The 13545-nt window shown below is 37.6% G+C and overlaps 1 pseudogene; it reads right to left on the reverse strand.

Annotated features, from left to right (window-relative positions):
* Positions 1-437: 437 nt before the first annotated feature.
* On the reverse strand, positions 438-3278 carry LOC125519382 (annotated as a pseudogene).
* Positions 3279-13545: the final 10267 nt, after the last annotated feature.

The following is a 13545-nucleotide window of genomic DNA, read 5'->3' on the forward strand; positions in this document are numbered from 1 at the left end:
CTATCGTGTGGGTAGTAGCAGGGTCGGAGCAGCCACTCGCCTCGTCGTCCTCCTATCACAGCAGCAGATTTCTGCTTGACAAGCAGATAGGAGCACAAAACGCACGCATCAGGTGGCGTCAAGCACATGGCTGCATGTATAACAAAAGGAAAGGCAACTCTCTTCATTTTTCAGTTTCTAAACTAAATACAAAATGATTGTGAAATCTTAGGCATAACCAAAGGAAAGCAGATTCACAAAATCACTTGAACTTGCTTATACTACACATACAAAGTCCATTTTTTTTACTGTTAATATTGATGTTATAACATGTTCAGTTACAAAGATGCAAACTGCACTAGAGTGATTTCAAATCTTGCCACCAGCATGAGTCGAGTTGAGTTGCTAACTAACGAAAGACAAGCACAATGCATATACAAGGTAAATTTTGTAAATACAGGTGGCCAACGTAATTTATTCAGTTTGAAACTTGAGGTGTTGCAAAGTATTGTGCTTCATTTGTTCAAGAATACAGGTAAGTTGGATTGCAAGACCTCTCCTCTTCTCCTCTCTGAAAAAATAATTACTTGCTGTGGTGCAGCAAGCAATCGGAGGAAGAAGACGAACAGAGGGTAAGGGGGAGAAGAGAAATGCTTACCTTTCCCCACTTTGGAGGAGAACCATTGAATATGTATGAGCATTCAGGGGCCGACCAGTTTGGTGAACGCAACCCCTATCACCACACCAGCTCCAAGTGCAACTGATGCCCAGCGGGTTGTTGGGCTACCTGTATAAAATAACACAAGTCACAAACATGCATTAGACCATAGATTTAGTGACAGTTACTTCACGAAGTGTAAATTTGAGTTCTTCTCAAAGTGTTTCTTTCGGCATATGCCAACTCTGAATAATTAACAAGTAAATAAGATTATAAAATTTGAGAACATTCAAGAAAAATGCATGAATAATTGCTAGGAAAACTAATAATTATGGATTATCGGGTGGAAAACAGACAATTCAACATAGCCAAATAACTTTTTTAATAGTTCCCTTACCAACATCAGATACACAGTAACAAGTGATTGCTTACTTTATAGAACTTGTGAAATCAAACTCATTCTGGATACAAATAAAAGGACTCCAAGTTATTCAACAGAGAATAGGATACAGGGAAACAGTTTGAGATTAGCTGATAACAAGCATCACATAGACATCAATGGACAAGCCCCTAAAGTTCGAGAATGAAACTGACTTAGGACTCCACATACTGCAGCCTATATGGTGTAAGCAGTTTTCCTAGCAATTATTCATGCATTTTTCTTGAATACCACAATCCCAATCAGACAAAGCGTTGTTCTTTCTCTAAAAAAATACCAGACACGAGGAAATGATGGTAAGACTGAATTATTTTTAGAACCATGATTCACCATAACCATTCCGAGAGCATGACTAACACCAGGAAAGCATTGTTCACACCAATAAAATCACAAACAAAAGTTTCCCTGGCTAACAGTCAACGCCATCACATAGCCTAGCCCAATTCAAGCACGTCCTGCTATTCATACACTGGCTGACGAATCAATTGAAATGAGACTCTGGCCTCTGCAGAATACAAACATACAGGAAATAAAATGTAAGCGATTTTTTTGCTTACAATCATCGGAATCTCAGAGCACTCGACGCAAATTTGGGGCTCCAATCGCGCAGGAAACAATCAATCTACAGCACCCTAAAGCAGGGCATGCACAATAGTAACGTTCCCAAATGTTTTTGCCTGGAGGAGCGCGCCCTACCTATGCAGCTAGGAAATCCCTCATCAGATTAGGCCAATCGAGATGGAACACGAGCATTATTTTCGCGCAACCCTAGATCATGAGATACCCACGGAGGTGCGGCGAACAGATCTCGTGATGCAGCGAGGGGAATGGAGAGGTGAGGCGGAGGGGGTTGGGGGCTTACAGAAGAGGATGAGGCCTCCGAAGGCGCCGGCAAGGGAGGAGTAGGCGACGCGGCGGATGGAGAGGTCGAGGCAGGCATCCCACTTGGCGTCTAGGTCGTACCGCGGCGGGATCCCGGACCTGGTGGGCGGGGACGGCTTCGTTGCCGGCACCGGGGCTGGGGCGGGGGCGGGCAGCGGCGCAAGACGAGGAGCGGCGGGCGCGCGGCCGCCGGCGTGGCGCACGCGGCGGGGGGCATGGGGGCGGACGGGCGGAGGAGAGGAGGTGGAAGGGAGGCCGGCGGCGAGTGGGTTGGGACAGGAGAGGAGGTTGGGGATCTGGATCGGGCTGCATTTTTTTTGAGACAGACGGGGGGTGGGTGGTGTGGGACGGTTGGTGGGGTGGGAGGTGGTGGTCGGGTGGGAGCGTGGATCGGACCGGGGTGGACACGCTTAGTAGTAGCGTGGGGGTCTTACCTGCGCTATTACTACTTACTTAATAGTAGCGCCCGTTTTATACCCCTCGCTATTACTATGGCCTATCCCGGGGGCATTGTTGGAGACCATTTAGTAGCAGCGCGGGTTTATACCCCTCGCTACTACTATCAACTTAGTAGTAGCGCGGTTTTTATACCCCTCGCTACTACTAATTAGCAGTAGCGCCCATTTTTAAACCGCGCTACTGATAAACTTCTGTGTATAAGGTTTTCCCTAGTAGTGCATTATTATACTTTTTAAGATGAAGTTGTCAATTATTTCATTCCTATAAGTACTATATTATTGACCGTATGTATCTACGTGTGATATTGGATCATTGGATAGAAGTCAAATTTAGAACACAAGCTAACTGATAGTTCTCATGTGTTGTTAGATCAATATATGGACGTAACATTCGTGTTGAGGCTTCAGTGTATGATCCACCTGAACATAAGTTTCTAGAACATCATCTATTTCAAAATGAAAAAGGTATGGCATCTATATATTTTATTTTCAATCGTTACTACCCCCAGCCCCCTCTACAATGTAGTCGTTGTGAAAACATAGGTTGCATAATTTTGACATCCTAATCACATTAATTTTACTATGTGGCTACAATTCCAGGTTTTTAAACTTTTCCTGTAAATTGATACAAAAGTGTGATTGTTTAATTGCATCATAGGCGAAAAGCAGTCGTCGGCCACGTATATTTTTGGAAAGGGTTATACTCATATAACTATTGCTTTGAAATTAAGCGTCATCAACTGAAAATCATTAAAAATTATTTCAACAACATTGATGCGAAGATATGTTTACCATGTCCCAAATTATTTGAAAACTATATACTGACCACAATAATTTGATATAGAACTCACCTCCCAGACATCTTCTCCTCCTATTATTCTCGATCTTGTGAGAATACTTTGCCACTTGAAGTTAGCTGTCTTTCCTTCTCGGCATGCACTAATGAGTAGAGAAATGGTGATCTCCAAGCCTTTGCCATTGGGAGAACTACACGGCCATAGCCATATAGTTTCAAAAAGGTCAATTGCGTGACTACTTATTGCACTGCCGGCGTCAATGCACATACTTTATTATAAAACTCGGTTGGTTACTCCAGGAATGAAAGGGAAAAAAGATACACTCTGAATAGTACCGACCATATATTTAATATTGAATGAAGATCTGAATTGTGTAATTATTGTTGTCAAATTTATCTTTTCTGTTTCTGAATGTTTAATTTGGCTTTGGCATGATAAATAAGATGTGACTCAACAGAGAGAAGACGTAATTCAGTAACAAAGATTACACGGAATTAGATCTTAGAACCCAAATTATGACTGAAACACATCGGCATATAATTTTCAATTTTAACTTTAAATATAATTTTCTTAATAAATTTAGATGTTATATAAATAAGACTTGATATGATGGTATATCCTTTGGAAAATAACCATGTCTTTTTTAAAGTAATTTATACATATATATGTAATTATATACTCTATAAATATATCCTAGTCACATTTAATGATTATATTATAAGACTCCGTCTACAACTCAGCCAAAGCAAAAGTCTTTATTTCTTAGTTGACTTTTGAATTTTTTTCCATGCCAATCAAAAAGGCATTCATTTTGGTATAATATTATACTTATATATATATTGCAAACAAAGAAGAAAGATCTGACTATTGTTGGTGGGTAAACAAATTACTGTTGGGCAATTGACAAAAAAGAAAATAATTATGATAATATCCAAGGCAATGATAATGTATATAGGGATCACTTCCAACATTAGTAGACCGACTACTGTCTGCATCTACTACTAATACTCCAGACATCGACCGCTATCTAGCATGCATCTAGTGTATTAAGTTCGTAGAAAAACAGAGTAATGCTTTAAGCAAGATGACATGATGTACACAAGATAAACTCACGTATGAATAACCCCCACCTTTTTTACCCTTAATAGCAATGATACATACATGTCATGTCCCTTTCTGTCACCGGGATTGAGCACCGCAAGATCGAACGCATTACAAAGCACCTCTTCCCATGGCAAGATAAATCAATCTAGTTAGCCAAACCAAACCAAACCAATAAATCGGAGAAGAAATACGAAGCTATAATAATCATGCATAAAAGAGTTCAGAGAAAACCCAAATAATATTCATGGATAGATCTGATCATAAACTGACAATTCATCGGATCCCAACAAACACACCGCAAAAAGTCATTAGATCAAATAGATCTCCAAGAACACCGAGGAGAACATTGTATTGAAGATCAAAAGGAGAGAAGAAGCCATCTAGGTACTAACTACGGACCCATATGTTTGTGGTAAACTACTCACGCATCATCGGAAGGGCAGCAAGGATGATGAAGAACCCCTCCGTGATCGTTTCCCCCTCCAACAGATTGCCAGAAAGGCCTCTAGATTAGGTCTCGTGGTTTTGGAACTTGCGGCGGCGGAAAAAGTATTTTGTGGACTTCCCTGAGGGTTTTGGGATTTTAGAGTATTTATAGAGGTGGAGGTAGGTCAAAATGATGCTCGTGGGCCCCACTACCCACCAATGCGTGCTAGAGGCCCATGGCGCGCCCTGGTGCCTAGTGGGCCCTCTTCCATCTTCTCATGGCCTCCTGAAGCTTCCAGGGTCTCTTATCACCAGAAAAGAATCTCCAAAAAGTTTCGTGGCATTTCGACTTCGTTTGGTACAGATATTCTACAAAGTAAAAAAACAAGCAAAAAAGCAGCAACTGGCAATGGGCACTAAGTTAGTAGGTTAGTCCCAAAAATGATATAAATTTGCTCGTCAATGTATATAGAACATCCAAGGTTGATAATATAATAGCATGGAACAATCAAAAATTATAGATACGTTGGAGACGTATCATAAGGAAAGAGAACCATGGGTTCAGAAACACATGCCTTCCCCAACTAAACCATCTAAGAATAAGGATGAAGAAGAGTTTGAACACTGAAATGCTTAGGCCAGTCTCTTTGCGTTCTTGTTTGACTGGTATTTTAAAGATGGCCCCATATGCTAAATATATGAAAGATATTGTCACTAATAAAAGAAAGGTACCTGAGGCTGAAATTTCCACCATTCTTGCAAACTATTCTTTTAAGGATGGTATACCTAAGAAACTAGGAGATCCAGGAATACCCACTATACCATGCTCCATTAAAAGAAACTATGTTAAAACTGCTTGATGTGATTTAGGAGCCAGTGTTAGTGTTATGCCTTTCTCTTTATATAGAAGACTTTATTTGAATAAACTTACACCTACTGAAATATCATTGCAAATGGATGATAAATCTACTGCTATACCTATCGGTATTTGTGAGGATGTGTCTATTGTAGTTGCAAATGTTACTATCTTGACAGACTTTGTTATAATTGATATGCCCGAGGACGACGACATGTCAATTATCCTTGGTAGACCCTTCTTGAATACTGCAGGAGGGTTGCAAGAAAGGCAAGGTCACTTTTCATATCAATGGTAATGAGCATACGTTACACTTTCTCAAGAAGCAATTTCAAGTGAATGGTATTAATGTTATTGAGGATCCAACAATTACTATTGGAAGTTTTCAACTCCCTCTTCCTAATGACAAGAAGAAATATGAAACTCTTATTATTGGGGAGATGCATATCCCCGTTGAGGTAACCTAGTGTTATATGAAGGTTCTTCGGTTTCATGTCATTCGAAAATAGTTTGTTAATAAGACTTGATAAACATTATTAATCTCCTTGCTCGGAACTCCGTTTCCAAAACTATTTTGGGAGATTGTTCTTCGGTATGTGACTCCTCCAATGGTCCAATTAGTTTTTGTTCTATTGCTTTATATATTGCAAATTTTTGCTGCTGTGGTGACCTTGTTTTTGATCTTGCATTTCAAATTTAGATGGTCCAAAGTAGTTTTGATGCATGATGTACCTTCTAGATGCTTATGGGAATAGTTGCTATTGGTTTTGTTGAGTTTGGTTCACTTCTATTTTGAGTCACTAAAAATTTCAGAAATTTTTAGAAAAAGAAAATGCTCAAGTGGAGGTTAAGAGGATCCTCAAGACGGACCCCTAAGGAGGTTCCGAAGCCCAGATATCACCTTCCTTGTGTGGGCAAAGTGCGGCCGTGCGAATGGCCGTGCAACACTTTCTTGAGGGATGCGGGAATTCTCGATGACTTCTACCATTTGGCAAACAACACTGGCATTCTTCCCTTCCTTGAAGATAAGTGTGACTAGTACCTCCTCCTCACAAATACTTTTGTGGAAAGTTTCCATTTTCACTCTAGGGCGGAACCAACCACGGTCACATTCAACCAGTAAACCACACCAAGAGTCAACACCCCAAGGAATGCAGGACTCATTTTTTAAATTTGGTTCTTATTTGCTTCTTTTGTCTTCGCAAGAAAAAAATCATATTATTTGTTTTTCTTTTGGTTTTCATTTGCTCCTTAGCTTTAGAAAATGACAAAAAATCTTGCTTCTTCATTTGGTTATTTTTTTTGTTTTTCTTTTCCAAAGCAACTAAATATTTTGTTGACTCTATTTTCCTTTTTTATTTGTTTTTTTCATTTGGTTCTTATCTAGTTTTTCTTTTCTTTTCTTTGAAAAACTATAAACCCCCAAATATTTTTCGTCTCTTGTTATTTTGTTTTCTTTGCCTGTGGTTTTATGCTTATTATTCGCTTCTATTCTCTCTTGGTGTTTCTTTATAAAATCAAAAAACCATTTCATTTTGGCTTGGAGCGATTATCTTATCTTTGAGCGTGCTATCATATTGGATCTACTACTCTTTGATATTCACTTATATTTGTTGGAATAAATTATTATACTACTACTCATGTGCTTCATTTATATCCTTAGAGTAAACTTATGAATGGAATGATTCCCCTGCACTTCAAATTATAACTGTCAAGAACTAAACATGGTCCCTCATTAATTTATCAGAATATATGCGGAACTATGATAGCCCAGATATTTAATCAAATAGGGACTTTTATAATAATGAAAAAATATTTGCAAAATTAAGTTAAGTCTATCATGTTGTGGTGGTAAGTACCTCCTATTGGAGAACAGATGATTGACTTTGGCACATGCTCACATGTTTGGTAAATTCCAAGTCAGCCTTGGTGATATTCAGGTTTGTAGGTTATCATCATGTTAATGTTTTCTTAATAATGTTAGTATTCAAGAATGCATAATTGTGGTTTGTATGCTTACTAGGCGGGTTCTCCAAGTCTTTTGCTATCTTTTTTCTTGTACTAAGCATGAATTATGTGTGTGCATCCAAAATCCCACAGCCAAAGCGTACGCCATAAGGCGTCCACTATACCTATCTATTCATGAATTGGTAATGTCATTACAAGCAAATTGTCATTGGTGTTGGTAAAAATGTTACCTGAAAAGGGAGTTTGAATTTTTAGTGACTTGGAACTGATGTTTTCCATGAAATAGTGGTAGAGCGAAAAACCATAATAATAATGCAAATGGGCACAATCACAAGGGGAAAAGGAAAATAAAGTTCCAATGCACTAAAGGTTTGAGTGCAAAACATAAAGAAAGATACTAACAAAAAGAAAAGCACATGGCAATCCCTTCTCTCTGCGATGGGCCTAACCATTTTACTTTTTATGTTGAGCCAATTCCAACTTTCCTTAAGCACCATCTATTGAGAATGGGGATCACTCTTAGCATTTTATGAATTCTTATTAATAGTAATTTCTTGGGTAACACATACATATGATGGTTCTCTTCAAGTTGGTTTGCCTAGTCATCGTCTTTACTTAATTGATGTATATGCGCTGCTTTATGTTTGTATTATAGTTTTGTCATATTTACAAGACACTTCATTACTACTTTATGTTATGTTGAATTTGATAGAATGATGCTTCTTGTTATTAAAACTATCATTCTCTATGTGATCAAACTTTTGCTCCATTATAGCATTCACACTTCACAAATTATTTTTGTTCTCATCTACATGCTAGTGGATGAGCATGGATTAAGCTTGGGATGTTAATATGTCTCAAATATATCTATAATTGTGGAAGTATTCATATGATATATTCACATCACTTATATAAGGGTTTAACATATTTTTTATTTCTTATTGGACTGACATATTAATTCACTGCCAAGGCCAGTTATTGATTTCTAGTGTTTTTATATATTGAAGAAAAATGGATTATCATAGAAATAATTAAATAAAATGTGTCGTTAAGTTTCATCACCATGAGCTTCCAATGGGTCTGGGTCCACCTGCAGGGGCCCTCCAGGCCCACCACATGATCTTCTCATGCGCCCCTGGTCTTAGCTCCTATTGTGTGGGGTATGTGGTGGCGCCCTTTGGTAGCAAGATTTCTTTGGAAATTGTCGAACTGTCCTATTATATTTATTTAAATTTTTTGAGTTAGAAACTCTGTGGGGTGATAAAATGGTACTAGGGCTCAGATTACAGTAGATAAAAAATACCACCCGAGCAAAGATCCAATCTCGGGGGGGGGGGAGGGGAGGGGGGCTCTGGCCCTATGGTGGCCAGAGACACCCAGGATCAAAGGCAGAAATCTTATCCCACCTAGGGAGAAGGCCAAGGAATAAGAAGGAGGAGGTGGATCTCTCTGTCTCCCTCTTTCTTTCGGTGGCACCAGAGCGCCGTTAGGGGAACCACCATCATCTCCAACCCCTCCATCAAATTCATCACCATCTCCATCACATTTACCTCGTTCTCTATAGTGGTCCATACATCCATAAACCCATGTAATCCTCTAACTGAACATGGTGCTTTTGATGTGATTAAGTATTATCCAATAATTTGTTGCATTGCTATTATGTCTGAGTAGATATCTTGTCCTATAGTGATTGGTGATCTATTTTGATTATATGAGTTGCATGGCATCCCCAATATATGAGCACACACATATGTGGATCATAGTTTAGGGTTACCAATGTGTTCTTAGGATTTATAGCCGAAGGGACATATATTAAGTTATTGGATATGGGATAAAGAGGACCCATAGACCTTAATGCCATGGTTGGATTTTATATTAATAAATTCTTAGTACTCACAGACACTTGGTAATGTTTTAGTCATAAGAAATGTGGACATTTTTAGCGTAGGCCTCTCCCAAATATAAAGCCACAATGCATGATAATCGGTCTAGTATCATTGACAATTTGCTAGGGACAATTTGTAACATCTACCACCACTACTCAACACTCACTTTATTCTATATTGCACATTTATATTACAACACCAAACTTGCATTTAGTGGTACTCAATTATCTTGCACTTCCATCTTTTATATCTGCAAACCATATTTAGTTATTGCATCTAGGTACAAAAGACGTTCGACATATGAAGGGTTGTATCATTGGCAGATATAATATGAGAGAACACAATATATACATTTAGCTCCTTTGGGATTTGACGCTCCATAATTTCCACCCACACTTTGGGATTAGCATTGACCCATCCTTAATAGATGGAATAAAAATTCATTATGTTGATCATACCCTGTCTAGAGTAACAATTTTTTTCAAAACTTAACCAATGCTCCTAAGCTAAGGATTGCAACAAGTAACTCACTGAACATATTGCACAAGTTGTTTAATTTTTGAGAAAGGAGAAATACAAGCAATACAATATGATTTCTAGGAAATCGGAGGACGGATGGGAACAAAAAATAAAGATTAATGTCAGCAACTTTGAGTAACATGTTTTATGTGATCTTGATGCTAGTGTTTCCACCATCCCCAGATCCACATATTGACTTCTAGGATCAAAATAAACACCGCCTTGTCAACTGAACTTGCATCTTGTTGCTTCAACTACAAACAAACCATCTGGAAGAATTAATAATGTTCTTATAAGTGTCGATATGAATTATGTTCCTCTTGATTTTATTTTCATAGACATCGGAAGTCATTCTCTATGTCGAGTTATTCTTTGAAGGCCATTCTACAAAATGATAGGTGTTGTAATAGACAAAAAAATAAAGAAACATCAAATTGATAAATGAATGGAACACTTTCCAAGGATAAGAATAATTAAACGTCATGCTGCTAAAATGAGATTAAATTACCCCTTGGGAAGTTCTGATGATGAACTTGACCATCAAAACAACAATGCCTAGCTCAAAGGCATTACCAAAATGCTTATGGGAGACAAACATATTTATCTTTTATTTTATTTTTGCATGAGTAAAAATTGCTATGGTACATTAGCAGTGAATTATTTTACATTTATCTTTAATAAATTGCCAAGGATTACCATTGGCATCATTAGAATACAAGTAACCGTTGTGTTGTGCAGTTTCTACAATTTAGCGCTCTTGAAGAAATTAGAACCCTTTGCTGGAACATGACAAAATCACAAATAATTTATACAATATGCAATCTATAAGTTCTATATATGTGATAATGTTTCCTAAATTTCTGATCAGTCTAAGTCTTGTTTTAAATTACATCTTTATTGGTTGCACCGTTTAGATAGAATATTCTTTGACTTGTTTTAAGATCTATATATGCTATTTTTTGGATTATCACTGGATCATAAGGAATCATTTATTTTGGTATATTCTTTAGAAATTGGTAGGTATGAGTGCTATATTTTTTTGCACCAAAGGAATGCTTGGATGTTATTGTTTTATGAACTAACCTACTCACAAATCCATTGAAGTTTTGTTGAGAATGAAGTTATTAAGATTTAGGTGAGACATTGATGGCAAGAAAAACAAGGACAAGAAAGAATTCAAGCTTGGGGATACCAATACTTGCTTATTTAATCCTAAGATTTCTGAAGCTCTAAACTTGAGGATGGCGAAGCATCTCTCTTCCTCAACTTTATTATTATGCCTTCTTTAAACCTGTTTTTATTTGTCGTCCTAGTATACATAAGTTCTCGGAGTGCCGTTCTTGTTTTCTTTGATTAAAGATAACATCACATATGGAAGTAACTGTTGTAATCAGAGAGTTGCATTGATATTGCTTTTAGTTTAATCTACGTGATCCACCTATATGTTTTAGAGTAAACATCATCAGAGTGGACATTTTAAACTCTTTGAGATTCACTAATACTTGTATAGGAGTTGGAATTTACTTGTGCATGATTTACTTTTAGTATATATGATAGACTTTCTAGGGGCTTAGAACTAGAAATACAAACTTGCATACGTCATAAGAAGAGCCTAACTAGAATCTTCATGAAAGTATTGGATACTTAACAATTGTGTTGAAAAAACTTGAGCCTAAGAATCTGCATTGTGTCGGGGGATCTCACATCTTAACATAGTTGGTGTTGTTATGCTCATTTAAACCATTTCCTTCAAGGCTAAACTTACAACATTGTTCAAAAATTCCACACCACCATACTTGTTGGTATAAGTTTAGCCTTTTGCTACATTAGTCATCAACGCTACTATAATTTTTACAAGAAAATATAGGAGGCCAACTGGATGGAATTAGGGTTGTTAACTTGTTATCCACCTCTAGGCCTAACTTGGGTACATCATGTCTATCACTCTCTCCAAAGTCAATCGACATGCATGGTCCTCCTGGCCTATTCAAAAAAGTTTTTAGCAAGTCTATAGTCGTATACAAGATCGACACAAATTAAACATCGACAAGGGTCTCTTTTGTTAGTTTCATCTCCGTCTCCCAAATGTAGTTGTGAGTAAATGCGAGCCTAATTAGTTGTAGAGACCATGGTTCTAGTTTCACTTATGCTATTAATTAATGGACATGTCACTGATGACAGTTAATTAAAGGCGCCAAATCAACCACTAGCTAGCTATCTTAAATACTAACATAAAGGATGTCAGACTCCTTAAACAAGTAAGATTCGATCAAAGTTTGTAAGCGAAGCTAACTTATATCGTTAAACTGTTCTACTTATATATTATTGTGTGTACCGATGCAAACTAGGATAGATAGGGAAGAACCAACTGATTCTAGGGTATCCAGACATATATTCCATGCGAAGCTCAGTTTTGGATATGTGATCTGTTAGAGCATGCTTCCTCTCACCAGCAGGCCAAACTAATTAATAGATAGATAGATTAAACAACCTAAAACCATACCATCAAAGAAGCATCATAATATCAAAACCGTTAATCTGGTCTAGAAAGAAAATTGCTAAACATACCAAGTATCAAAAACAAAGCCGGGGTTTGATGATTCATTAACAGCATAATATTACCAATAATTACCACGTCCACTTCAGAATAAATGACATCGTAGATTGCCCTGCTGAGCTTATTCCTTAACTTATGTAAATAAAAAATGTTGGATTGATCAAACGAAAATAATACGTGAAGGTGCTTTAAAGTTCTGCAGTTGTATGATTTTGTATTGACATGTTCATAAAAAAAACGAAGCCACATATGAGTTAATTATTATTTGCACCTGCCTACGATAAGTCCCATTGTGGGGGTAGGGATGCAAAAGGAAAGAACTAACAAGAAAGTTCTACTTCAGTGTTGTATGCGCATATCCCAAAGATGCATACCTGCATTATTAGCATGTGCTTCTGTTCAGAAAGAGCTTTTTTGTTGTTTACTGTTCGGGTATCATGCCTTCTGTTGATGCCACGTAGACGTCTCTAGATCGATATGTATAGTTTTGGCAGCACGGCAACAATTGTGTTTAATTAGTGTGCTTGAGCAATTTCTTGGCTTCTCTCCATCAATGGCTAGCAGGGATTGTAATTAATAAGCTTCAATCAGTCGTTGTCAATTAAGTCACTGTCATAATCAGCGTACAGCTAAAAAACAAACTTAACTTGTATATGTTTGGTCCAAAAAGAACTCCACTGGTCTATTCGTTTGTTATGTTTATACATATTTAGAGGAATGATAAGGATGTTTCCTTGGACATCAATTTATGTACTCGCACCCTTTACACATCATTGCAGCTAGCTGAGCTCTCAGTGTATATGTCTGGCCGGTTTAGTTAGAAAGCCACGCTAATTGAACTCCATTTATACATAAATAAATTAAGCCCTATTCAACGGTCAAGAACTTTGCACAAACAACGCGGCCACAAGCAACACAATTGTTTAGGAAAGTGATGGCATCTAGTAGCTAGAGGTAGGTACCTAAGCTAAATTTTATACTAGTAACAAGTGATCCCAAAATAGGTAAATTATGCT

The sequence above is a fragment of the Triticum urartu genome, chromosome 7, assembly GCF_003073215.2.
Source record: "Triticum urartu cultivar G1812 chromosome 7, Tu2.1, whole genome shotgun sequence".
NCBI classification, from domain to species: domain Eukaryota; kingdom Viridiplantae; phylum Streptophyta; class Magnoliopsida; order Poales; family Poaceae; genus Triticum; species Triticum urartu.